Source organism: Mastigoproctus giganteus, chromosome 13 (genome assembly GCF_048544385.1).
Source record: "Mastigoproctus giganteus isolate SK-2022 chromosome 13, ASM4854438v1, whole genome shotgun sequence".
NCBI lineage: Eukaryota > Metazoa > Arthropoda > Arachnida > Uropygi > Thelyphonidae > Mastigoproctus > Mastigoproctus giganteus.
The window spans coordinates 35,607,471-35,620,887 of record NC_143587.1 but is presented as its reverse complement, the minus strand read 5'-3'; the positions used below and the strand labels follow the sequence as shown (position 1 = coordinate 35,620,887).

General features: G+C 37.7%; 3 non-coding genes across 3 annotated transcripts; all 3 read left to right on the top strand.

Moving 5' to 3' along the window:
- Positions 1 to 1,528: 1,528 nt before the first annotated feature.
- TRNAL-AAG (transfer RNA leucine (anticodon AAG)) lies at positions 1,529 to 1,610 on the top strand. Its single transcript has one exon. It is a non-coding gene; the product is annotated as a tRNA-Leu (tRNA).
- An 8,282-nt stretch (positions 1,611 to 9,892) lies between these two features.
- On the top strand, positions 9,893 to 9,974 carry TRNAL-AAG (transfer RNA leucine (anticodon AAG)). Its single transcript has one exon. It is a non-coding gene; the product is annotated as a tRNA-Leu (tRNA).
- A 2,899-nt stretch (positions 9,975 to 12,873) lies between these two features.
- Positions 12,874 to 12,955, top strand: TRNAL-UAG (transfer RNA leucine (anticodon UAG)). Its single transcript has one exon. It is a non-coding gene; the product is annotated as a tRNA-Leu (tRNA).
- Positions 12,956 to 13,417: the final 462 nt, after the last annotated feature.

Sequence of the window (13,417 nt, the reverse complement as noted above, 5' to 3'; positions counted from 1 at the left end):
TTATTAAAAATCATAAATGGCATGATTTGTAAAAAAAATAGGAAAATTAAGAAAAACCACAAAAGCATGATTTGGAGAGAGCAAAATAGGCGAATTAGGAAAAATCATAAAAGGCATGATTTGGAAACAATTTAGAAAAATTAAAAAATTAGAAAATATATCATTTAGGAAAAATATAAAAAAAAATTAGAAAAGATGGGATCTAAAAAATTAGGACAAAATTAGAAGAGTTGTGATTTGAAAAAAAATAGAAAAAACATCGTTTAGAAAAATCAGAAATGGCGTGATTTAGGAAGTTTAGAAAAGATGATTTAGAAATAATTTGAGAAAAATTCTAAAAATTTAGAAAACATATGATTTATAAAAATTAGGAAAGACATGATTTAGAAATAATTTGAGAAAATAAATTATTTAAAAAAAATTTTAAATATTAACAATTAGAATCTTATCTCTGAAAGAAAATGACTGCAGTTAAACGACAACCTAATGATAATAACAGACAAAAAAAAAAACTTTAAAATACTGTCTTTAGACTCATGAAAAAAAAAAGAGTTAAAGCTTAAGAAATAAACAATGTATCAATGTTGGGTTAATTGATAAAAAACTGAGAGAATAAAACGAATTTTTAAGATTAAAAATAGGAGATGGGTACAGAAGTCATCTATTATACATGATCTACGATATCCTAGTGTGGAACTGTGCTTGTATAGGATTGTGTCCATGCAGAAGTGGGGGTACACTGTTACATAACTCCCGAAGAATTCCAGCAATTATTTCTACACTATAATTTATCTTATTTTTCTTTATTTTAATATTTGTAAATATCTTTAGGCACACCTAAATCAAGAATTTAAATTAAACTTTATAGCGAAAAACATAGCTCAGAAGTAATTTAAAAAAAAAATATATATATATATATATATAAAAGTTGCGCAATCAAACTTAAATTATTGATTTAGTCTATTATTTTAAATAAATTTTCAGTTTTATTCTATTATATTGTAGTTTAATATTTCTTACTTACTATCTATCCCTTTCCAATGAAAGAAAATTAGTTTGTTTTTTTTTCTTTATCCTTTTTTTTTTTTTTTTTTTTTTGGAAACCATCCAGCAAGCCAGAAATAATGTACACGCAAAACCGGAAGTTACAGTTAAACAGAACCGGAAGTTCAGGATATGTTAACATGAGAGCTATTTAAAACGCGTTTAACACTTATTGACTTATAAAAGTATTATTGAGAAATTCATCAAAAGATGGCGCTGTGTTTCAATGGAAACCACAAACGAAATATATTTCAAATATCATGTACTGATTTAGTAAAAAGATAAGAATACTTTTCCAAGAGGGAAAGAACCTCCTAACCCCCCTGATAAATTTTACTACGCAACTAGGATAAGTCCTAATTATAATAAATGGATAAATTACAGATTGGTAATTATAACTATATCGAATTTAATGCATTTTTGGCAAAGCTCCAAGACTTTAAATAATAATAATTCCCATTACTTTAGCAGGCTTAAGTAGCAAGGTAGGGTGGCCGAGCGGTCTAAGGCGCTGGTTTAAGGCACCAGTCTCTTCGGAGGCGTGGGTTCGAATCCCACCCCTGCCAGTACCTTTTTTTCTTTTATTACACCACACGTATGTATGGGAATTAGAATGCAATTATCCAAACCGTGAATATCTTTTTAAAGTGGATTTTTGTGTGTAAAATCCAATTTACCAATTAGGTGTGTGTTGGGCAACTAAGGCCTTGAAGCGTCAGTATGTTGTGTGTGTATTTTTCTGTCGGTTTGCTTTGTGCCGGACGATAAATTAGATTTCCCTGGAGGAAAAAAACCAAGCAACTCTCTCCTGAGACCGAATAACTTAGTTACGTTGCGAAAAGAGCCCATAAAAACATCCACACTTCATTAACGAGATTCCAACGGATTTTTATGACTTCGTGTGGATTAATGGTGTTTAAGACCACAGTGGTAGCTACCCGCGCGGGTAATGCCTAATGTACACTTGGAATTAACGGACGTTATGCTTAAGAATGCAAAAACTGGTAGGACTGCATAAATCTATGAGATCAGTAAAACGCAAACAGTTGCAATTTGTTTCAACGAGCTGGATTTACGTCCATTTTTATGCTTCAGTCTTTGGAAAAGAGAAATTCATCGTTTTCTTGAAGCTATTTCGGTGCTTGAACTAGAACGTCTTGTTATAACTCTAAATCGTCCTTCCAAATCATTCCAAGGGTGTTCAATTAGCAGGTTCATCACATGATTCTACTCAAACAACTGTTGACCTGGCCGTGCTTTATGATACTGAGCAATCTCATACTGATTGAAATACGGCTCTTCTCCAAAGAATTTCACAACGAAAGTAAGGCAGAATATTTCAGAAAATTACAATACCACCCCCTCCCCCCCCCCAAAAAAAAATAAAATCCTGTCATATTAGGGACACCAGAGAATTATCTCATTTACCACTGTGTCTTATGCCCATAATTATGTGTGTTCTCCGAGACCCTATAAGTTTCTTTCATCATTGATGGAGTTCCAACTTGGTTTCATGGTTTCATTGATGACAAACAGTGGACCAATTCCAAATCACGAAAAATAGGAAAAATGTGCCGAAACCATTCTTTGGACAAACGTCACTCCCAAGAGCGTCCAACTGACTCCTGGACTGTTTAGTGTGATTGATCATTCCACATCACTACTGCTTCATCAGGATAGACAGCCCTCGTGGGTAGCACAATTAGTATAACCACCGTCCTCCCTACAACTGGTGGAAAAGACCTGAGTTCCAGTACCGTCAGTGATTCCAGGAATTTTTATGAGCCTTTTTCACAACGTGGCTGAGTTAGTCGACCTCAGGCTAGGGTAGCATGGTTTCTTCTTCTTCTCCATGAAACTCGGGTTTTTTGTCCAGCAAGCAGCGAATCGACCACAGAACAGACGCAATTTACAGTCATAATATAGCCTAAGTTGCTCATGCACCTAAAGCCTTACAACAACCAAAAGGGATTTTGGTTCTCTAAATCGAGTGGCAATTACTGCATTGCTAGAGTCAACTCCGTTTTACGAGAAGCTGTGATCCATGCTCAAACAAACTCAATGGAGCGTTTTTTCGTATGTTTGTTGATCCTAAATTACTTCTATGGGTAGTGTACATGTTAGTCAATTACTTGGCAGTGAAACGAATAATGGCAAATCTATATTTGATGGGAATCATTGATAATGTGCAGCATTGCACTAAAGCCTGTCTAGATTGACCATTTTATAATCACCTGATGGGAAACGATCACAAAGGACGTCAAAAAATAAATAGTATGAATAGAAAATTCTTGAAACAATTAGTGAGCGTGATCATTTTCAAAGTTGGCTACTTGGATTTGAATTCCATCAAGACACGAGGAATTTAATGTCATTTATAATACCGTGGCCCAGTTAGTGAAGAGAAGGGGGTAAGTTTGCTACGCTAATATTCGGGTTTTTCATCCTAGTAAAACAGACAATTACAGACAAACCAATCATCTGAAATTTATAGATAGAATAAGTCACATTGCCTTAGTTGTTTTGGTGTAAAAACAAAATATTAACAACCCTGGTATATTTATATAAAAGGAGAGAAATATCTTTCACCATCCATCTGCCAGCTTCAGTGTAAGAAGTGTGCATTTCGTAATTCTATTCGATTTCTGTGCGTCCCATATTTTTCGGGTTTGAGGGGTGGAAGAAGTTAGGGGCATTTAAGGGAAACAAAAATAAAAATGAAGGCTATTGAATGCCGTAAATGAATAGATAAAATGTTTTGACCTGCTTCCTAATTGTCCAGCTCTTGTTCACACACCGGAAATGGCAGCCTGTAATTCGGAACTGGTGTCCCGACTTGGTTCGGATTACAAGCTGACATTTGATAGTAGAAGGTTTTGATAAAGTCGGTTGAAGTCCTTGATCCTGACCTCGACACAATTTTATGGTACGTAGCGATTTGCTTGCTCGAGTTTTTTGGAGCAAGAAAGAAAGACAGAGAGAGAGAGCTGGAACAGTAGAACTCAGTGAGACAGAATAAATAGTTGAGTTCGTGGAATTTCGTTCTACATTACACGCAAAAAAAGTAAACAGGACCCAAGCAGTGGCCTTCGAACTAACAATTAACTTATTGGACACTGCCCAGAATTCTAAAGTGCGTGAATGACACAGTGGCTATTTTTGTGCGATAAAATATACCATAAATAGACGGAACCATTCACTGAAAGGAAATTTGAAATAAGGAAAAACCTCATTACTGGCCATTATCTTTTGTTCGTTTTTTACAACCCTAATAAATTTATTCGCTTTAAATTGAAAACAAATCTTCTTTTTGAAAGAACAAGTTGTTTCTTTTAAAATAAAGGATTCACTTATGCATTAATTATAAACCTCGTTAAATGAATTACATTCATTAATACATTTTAATCTTAATTATTGTTTTATCGTAAAGAAATATATGAAATATATTTTGTCTTTTGGTATATCTATAAATTGTCGTGAGATGGCAGCACTATACACATCAACATTCGTCGAATACGCAGAGTAAACAATTTATTAAAAAAAAATCAATATTTCTGCTAGAAGTGACAGTCTTTAACAGATGCAGCCATTGGCCAAATAATCAGAAACCTTTTGCAATTAGCATTAATGGATAATTAAACGTACGGTATGCAAATGTGTGATCAAAAGTTCCTTGATATCAGATAAATACTGTACTCTTTCCAGGGGCTTCTTTGTCGATCGGGTCATGGGGAAGACACGTAATCTTTCCGATTTTCAGAGAAGTTATTGTTGGAGCACGATCAGCAGGATTTCATTATCAAAGGTAATCACTGGTGTGTTGGAAGAAACCATCTCAAACGTGTACAATAAATGGAAGACGAAAGGAGAATGCAGCTTTAAAAGGAAGAAATGCGGCAGAAAAGACCTGAGTTGGAATCCCGTCAATGACGCGAGGAATTTGCTGTACGAAAAACCTGAGTTTTTCGTACAGCAAATCGAAAATAAAAGGAAGAACACACGCAATGCCCATTGGGTGTATTCTCTGGTCGGTTTGACCTGTTTTGATAGACAATAAATCCGAGTTTCTGGGAGCAAATCATTGCTGTCCACCACTGAGATCGACTAACTGGGTCACGGATTTAAAAAAAGCCAATAAAAGTTCCTCTCGTCATTGGCGGGATTCAAACAAGGGTATTTTCCACCTGGTGTGTTGGGGAGGACGATGATTATAACCACTGTGCTACCGCAAGAACAGGAGTTGAAGAATATGGGATTTGGTAGTCGTGTGTCTATACGGACCCCACTTCTTTCTATAAAAAATCGAAAGATGGTCTGATGACAGTGCCGACCAAGATATTTTTGCTTCCCGGCAGAAAGATTTTTCGGCTCCCCCCTTTACTAAGGATATATTTTTTTTATAATTTGTAAAACTTAGAGGTCCTTAAAGAATTGCGCCCCGGGTAAGGGTACTGCTAGCACGTGCCTTAATCTGGCATTGTCTGATGAGCCTTGATGTACACTTTTTTCAATAATGATAGGGAATATGTGGCGTGAACAGTGTTGAATCCAGGGGGGTGACCGGGGATGAGTTTCATTCCCGGTGAAATAAAATCCCTCCCCACCCAGCGAAAAATAGTAATTTTTATTTTAATGTTCGTTCAAAGACCTCGGACGTTGAAATTTTCTTCTTACTGTGCTCTTTAGGGCCATGTTATCAGTTTACACTATGTTATAATTATAAAACACGAATTCAATAAATTTATTTCAAATAAACAGAACACAAATATTGACGGTAACAAAGTATGTTGCTCGTTAGGTTGTACACAACGAAAATAATCACTAAAATTCAAAAGACACGAAATTTTCAAAATAATTAAATATGAATAGTTCTGGCTACACAAACTGTAACTAAAAACCTATTTCAAATGTTGGCATTTTCATTTTATGGTTCCCTTTATTTTCACACAAATCATCTCTTGATAGCGTTTCTCACAAACGGTCTACTTGCGACTAATTCTTTGTTTTTATATCGCAAAGAAGATCGCAAGCTGTGAATAGGTTCGCTTGAATTGGTTCCTGGCGGATGCTATTGTAATTAGAGAGTGTCCTGCAGTTTTCAGGGGAAGGGCTAAACAATATCTGAGTTGAGAGAGGAGTCTACTGAAGCCACTATTTCAATCGTCGGCAGTTTCGCTTTATCGTTTCACATTCCCTTTATTTGTTTTTTCACAGCAATCGTCTACTTGTGGCTAATTCTTCCTTTGTATGCCGCAAACAACACGGTTTTTTGCATGAAAATAAGCTTAGAAGTCCCGAAGGCCTGAATATACCTGGGGTATATTCAGATACCCCAGATTTACAACATCTTCACTGGTGTCTAATTCTTTAAGTATTGGATTCTGATGTTGTTTAAATCTAAATGATAATGAGTGGGATATGTTGACAAGGATAGTTCAGCTTCTTATTTTCTGCCAAACAATATTAACAAATATCCTGATGGAAAAATGGTGAAATCTGGAGCCAGGTGGCACCTTCAAAGACCTGGTGTAATCCATGGCAGGACGTAGTAGTAGTAAGAGTAGTAGTAATGGAGGCATGTGATGCAAGAAAGCAAACGTATGAGCTTATGTAGCAACAGCCAAAAAGAAGAAAAAAAAAACAATTTCACACATCCATTACCTCTAAAAGGTTGTCCAGCTCCTCCTTGAATTCATTTAAGCTATCAACTTCCACAACGAGAGATGGAAGTCTGTTCCACCAATTAACCACCCGCTGGCTAAAGGCAAATTTCCCCACATCTATTCTACATCTGTCTTTTCTTAATTTGAATTTATGCCCCCTTAGGTTCGTAATCTGAACAAGTGGACGAATCCCATCAGAATTCTGCGTGCTCAACCCATTCAAGGCCTTATACACCTCAATCAGATTCACCTCGCAGGTGCCTACTCTCCAGGCGCTGCAATTTGCAGAACTTAAGTCTCTCTTGGTAAGAGGATCCCTTCATTCCCCTCACTGTACACGCTCAAGCAAATCTACATCCTTCCTAAAATGAGGCCTCCAGACCTGTCCGCAGTACTCAAGGCGTGGCCTGACCATTGCCTTATACAGAGGGATCACCTCCTTTTCCCTGCTAGCAAAATTCCTATATATCATTGATAAAACCCCATGACCTGCCCTGGCAGCCTGTCTGCATTGCTCAGAAAACTTCATATCTGACTGCACAATTACTCCCAGGTCTTTTTCATTTTCTACCACCCTAAATGTAGTACCATACAGTTGGTACGTTTCTCTGGGGTTGCCCAGAGGAAAACCCCAGAGGAACGTACTTTGCATTTGTCAACGTTAAACTTCAGTTGCCACTTCTCAGCCCATTGGCTACAATGCGGTCAAAATAGATACTGAATAAAGATTTCTAAATTTTTGGCCGGTGAGTGTATAAGGAGTGAATCAAAGTCAAATTTTTGTGAAATTACAACAGCCAGTTTTAAGGTAAAAATTTAATTACTCACTTCACCAAAGTATTGCAAATTGGTAATTAACCAAGAGCAAGAACTATACGGGAACTGATTATTTAGATAAATATTTGCATACTTGTGTTGTTCGTCATAAAAACTGAAAGCAGAATTAAAGGAAGGCCAAGACACAAATACTTTCCCTCTTCTTTAGTGGGGCTCATTCATGTTTAACGGAGAAACGAAAGGCAACACCAGCTATCAAGCAGAAATTAGCAGAAAGTTTTCGATATGTAATGAAGTAGTCATTATGACCAAAGGTGGCCGAATACGCTGTTAGCTTCTTTGAATGTTTTGTTGATAACTTACAAGTGTCACATAACATTTAGTATGATGGTATATAACTCGGGGGAGAATATTATATAATAAGAAAATGGAAGGATTGAGATAAGGAAATTAGAAGGAGAAAGAAAAATACTTTTTGGTCCGACAATTTCTGTTATATTCCTTAGATGGTTACTGGAAACTTGTACAGGTCCTCCATGTCTTTGTCTGAAAACTACGTCCAGATTTCGCTTTCTCTTAGAACTGAATAAGCTATTCAGCATCCGAATGGTATTAGCCTTTTCGATGATAGAATGGCAATAGTAACTGCGGTTTTCCACTTCCTAAGCAACTCATCCCACTAATTTCAATTCCTCCCTGCTCCCGACATTCTGAGTTAATAAAACCAAGAAACCCCGCCTCAGCTCGACTAACTCTGCCACGTTATGAAAGAAAGCCCTTAAATATTCTTTGCGACATGATGAGATTTGATATGAGACCATGTATGGTATGACTGAACCTTTATGTTGGAAATTGATAAACCCATTTTCAAGAGTACGACAGCAGTTATTTTGCTCCAAACTCCATTATAGCTGACAGTAGTGGTAGATACAACCGACTGTATGCCATACCCCTGAGCAATCAGTTCTTTCAAATGACTATTATCATTGTAATAATTCTGTTTTATACGATGACAGTGCTCGAAGTCCTGGCCTGAGCCCACTACCTGGGGGGGGGGGGGTCAAGAAGGAATAGAAAGCCATTGCTTGCACACAGGAGGTTGGGTTTCCATAAACTCTTCTGTGTGTTAAACCGAGGCTCCTTAACCTCCCATTCTTTCTGGTGGAGCCTGTTTGAAACTAAGTTCACAACTGAGTCGTGCTGCTTAACTCTCAATCCATGTGTTCTAAAGCATCTTTGAACAAAGTGGACCAGTGACTCGACCGCGTCGCATCCAGCCCTGAATCCTCTCTCCATACTACGTCCTCGAGATGTCCTGGCCGGATAGGAACTTGGTCCCGTCACTCATCTACCGATGTTGAGAGCGCACCTTTCCTCTCTTTAAGGCCACCACCATCGAAGGATAAGTGCTAGAGGCGGCTCCACCGCCCCTTCACTGACGCCGTTAACTCATGTTGCACAGTTCTATTCTAAATTCCCTTTGAAAACTAGAGGAACTAGCAAGCTCTCTGGTTAAAGCCAATGAGAAAACCGCAGCTTCTCCAACCAAGGTCTTTTAAGGCGGGGGATGGTCCATCGAAACGATTGTATGCCAAGACCCCCCCCCCATCAGTGATATCCGCATGAAAATAGCGGTGACCTCATCATGGGGGAAATGGAGCCATTGCTTTATGGCAGACCTCACCTGGGTGTACAGACTATTTAACCTTGTAGCCGTTACCTTGCCTAGCACCAAGAGATGGTAAAACCTTTGAATAAGGTAAGTGCGCAGGATAAACTGCTGGGGCCTGAGTGAAGGTCTCTTAAGCCGCACCAGCAGGTCTGCCAGGGAGGCCGAGGCAAGCGCCCTTGCAGAAGGAGTGAAATCCACCTCGAGATATAAAAACGTTCCTGCTTATACACCAGCACGACCACCAGGTCAGTGGAGTTTACAATAAATCAATACAAACGTTAATCGTATTTAGCAATCACGGGCTTGAACCCCGGTCCACTCAAAGAGCGTGTACTACTGTACTCACGCTCCTGACCACTCGGCTACGTCATCTCCATGATGAAATTATTTCGCAGGTTGAAAGCTTTAGGCTATCGATATAGAACCGCAAGTTATGAACGTAGCTCTTCTAAGCTATGTTCACCTGTGACTCCTCTCTGCCTCCTCTCTTTTAGCCAGCGTCTGCTCCAACTGAGGATCTTACTAGTAATCTCAATACGCTTCAATTTATATTTTTGTTACACATGTATGTAACTGAAAGCATCGATAAGACTTTCATTTGCCTTATAGACGGAATGCTTGCAGACTAAACCAGAATTGGGGATGAATATGAAGACACCTAATAATTGGTAATGCGTACATGTGAAATTTCCAATAATACGAGTAATAATCACAATTGGTGAACGGTTATTCCAACGGTAGGGTGGCCGAGCGGTCTAAGGCGCTGGTTTAAGGCACCAGTCTCTTCGGAGGCGTGGGTTCGAATCCCACCCCTGCCAAAGCAACTTTTTGCTTGGGTAAATTTAACAATTTTAAAAATCGGAATAAAGACTAAGTTGGTGAATTAATTCTGTTACTTCTTATTATATTAATCCAGTTAGCATATATCTGACTGCATTATTGCCGAAGATATCGAAATCGCACCTGAATCTTATGCATCTTTCTCGATTTACGTGCAACAAGGTTATATCTACGATCATAATTGACCAGCCGGATCTTACTACAGTTCGTGATGCATCTGAGGAAAGATGACTCCTGTGGACCTGATGGAATCGCTCATATATTTTGACGCCAGCCTTAGAGTCGACTTCATATATACGAGTATACACTCGTATATAATTTTCGCAACGGTATTTCCAAATCTCCTATGCAAGAAACTGTTTATTAATGGTTTAAGACATACTATGAATTCACACATACTTTGACCATCGGAAGTGCAGAGCCTTCATCAAGAGCACCCACTCTTCTTTTCTTACCGTTAAAGCTGGAGTCTCTCAGGGATCTTCCTTACTACTCTTCAATCGCTACACAAATGATTTGCCTCATTTTTTTAATAACTCCACACTTCCACTTTATCAAATAAATTCAATTGCTGGTGAGACTTTTCAAATGATATACACAACTTTAAAAAATATATTATTGAAGTTTAATGCGGTAATGGTGGTGTCCAAATGTTTTCGATTGGTAGTGTACACGAAGAACAATGTTCATATATCATTCGAAAGGCCTGAACCAGCAACCGAATTTATTTGGTCAAGCGGGAGTGTGCCATTATTTAAAACATAGGCTAATCATTTATGAAGAGATTGAAGAGAAGTGGACCCAAGGAGGATCCCTGAGGGACCCTAGCTTTAATGGTAAGAAAGGGAGACTGGATGCCAATGATGAAGATTTTATACTGCAGATGGTCTAAGTAGGTGGTCTAAGATGGTCTAAGAATTCATATCTCTGAAACCATTGGTAAACAGTTCCATGCATTGGAGATTGTGAACTACCATATCGAAGTCTGCATATGTGATGTCATCTCTAAGGCTGGCGTCAAAATGTATGAGTGACTCCATCAGGTGTATAGGAAACATCTTATTTTTAGGAGCTATGGGAAACATCTTTCTTGACGAACTGCAATAAGATCAAGCTCGTCAATAATTTCCTTGAAGGTGTTCAATCTTGAACACCTTCAAGGAAATTATAGTAAATGGAAAATTCAGATGGTCAGGAGTTTTCAGGATGCGGTTGAGCTGCATCATTAGTTGTTGAACATATTCCAGAATAGCCTCAGATATTTTATCATGAGTGGATGAAAGAAATGCAAGCTTTGTAAAGGATTTTTTGCTAATTTTTTCTTTTTTTTCCCGGTCAGATCTTATTTCTTTGAACTTGTAGAAATTAGAAGTGAGTTTAATATTAAGATAAACGGAGTTAAACTTAGAATTTACCTTTTATATTTTCACTAACCGAAGTTAAGCTTCCTTGTGTTTCACTCAGGCAAGCCTACTAGATAAGAAAAATACTTCGTCTTATCTGCTAGGCTTTCCTGTGTGTGTGTAAGAGATGAAAAACTTGTTTCTTGGAGCAAATAAAAGTGACAGAGCTCTGTGCAAAACGCCTACTTCCCTCCCACCCTCTAAATAATACGAATTCAAAATAAAAAGCTGGCATTGGTAATGTGGTGAATTCTATCGGTTTATGACTAAGTTTCAAAATGTCACTGCAAGTATGAATTTGAGGACGTATCCTAATTTTTTTGTTGTAGGATGGGTTTTGACTTATTGTAAATTTGCATATCTGTGGCAAACCCAAACTAATTCTCTTAATTAAAAATTATTATTGTCTAGAACTTGAAAATGAAACGGATTACAGATGTGATGTTTTTTTAAAGATACTCGGCAGCACACTAATGAGTTGAAAGGGATTCACATCGGAAGGATTCATCAAATTTCGTGCAAAATCTTTCCCAATGTTCTTCATAAATCGAAAAATTTTCTACTGGTTAAGAGCACAAGTTCCAGATAAATATTCCTTAGAGTTCTAGAATCAGAACTGTGGCCGAAAGCCCTCGAGTAACCAAGAACACTTTTCGTAATCGATCGATGCCCGAACGAACACCAAAAATGTTTATATTTTGTCATCTGTTTACCATATTCTATGAAGTCAACGAACTTTTGCTCAGCGATATATGCTAACTGGATTAATGATTATAGGATTAGTACGGTTAACAAAGAGGCAAGTGTGGTTAACAACTAGAAGCTATATTTTTTATTTTCAAAATGATTTAGATGGGTTGCACACAAATGATCCGAAAAGTGACAGCTTTTTGGATCATTTGTGTGCAACCCATCTAAATCATTACCTTTAATGCATCTCAAAACATGAACTGCGCAATCGTATTTTTAACTTTCTTTCCACAAGATTATTTTAAACCCCAAAAGGGAAAAAAAATAACTTGGGAACACAAACATTTTTTGTTGTTTTGAATCTTACATCCTCACTAAATTCCAGATTAAAAGTGGAGGAGGGGAACCATGGCTTTGTGCATAGAAATGAAGGCAAAGTGATGAATGATTTTTATTTGGAAATTGTGAAGAGCAACTTTCAAAAAAAGGACAAGTATAAGAATATCTTAGGGAGAAATGAAATCACACATTGCAGAGCACAGACGAAGTGATGAAGGATGAAGTGGTTTGAGAAATAACTCGTGTCAGGAGAAATCATCCATTTTAAAGAAATGTATAGACTGCTAAAGCTTGGGTAGTTTTATGGGCTGATTTCGCAACTTTAAAATTTAATATTGGAATAGCTGAATGTCATCAATATTCAATATCACGTTAGCTGATAGCACGAGCTCTTGCTAAACCTTATCTTAATAAAAACACGTATTTCAGAGCTATAGCTGTCGTTGGTAGGGTGGCCGAGCGGACTAAGGCGCTGGTTTTAGGCACCAGTCTCTTCGGAGGCGTGGGTTCGAATCCCACCCCTACCAATTATAATTTTTGGTCTACATATTAAGTACTAGCATTTGATTAGATAGGATTCATCGCCGATGGTACAAGGTCAAGGTGGTGTCGTGATCTTCAGTTATCTTTTCATAATAAAATTGTTAAAGATTAAGTAGCTTTGATGAGAAAGTCGAACTGACAGTGTAAAAACGATAGGTTATCAAGCAAAAGGTATTTATGTGGTGATAGGGAAATGTTGGTCTTAAGAACAATGTAACGTCTCTTCTGAAGAGTTGCTTGGAGTATTTGTAATTCGATGTCAGTATGGATAAACGTCGTGAGTTAACCTACTTTGAAAGAGGGATGATAGTAGGTGTCCGACTCATGGGTCACACTATCGCGGAGGTGGTACATAAATTGCACTATCCCCGTTCGACAGTATCAAGAGTGTATCGGGAATACTCCTTTTCCGGAATAACATCTTATTGTGGACAGTATTGTGGGCA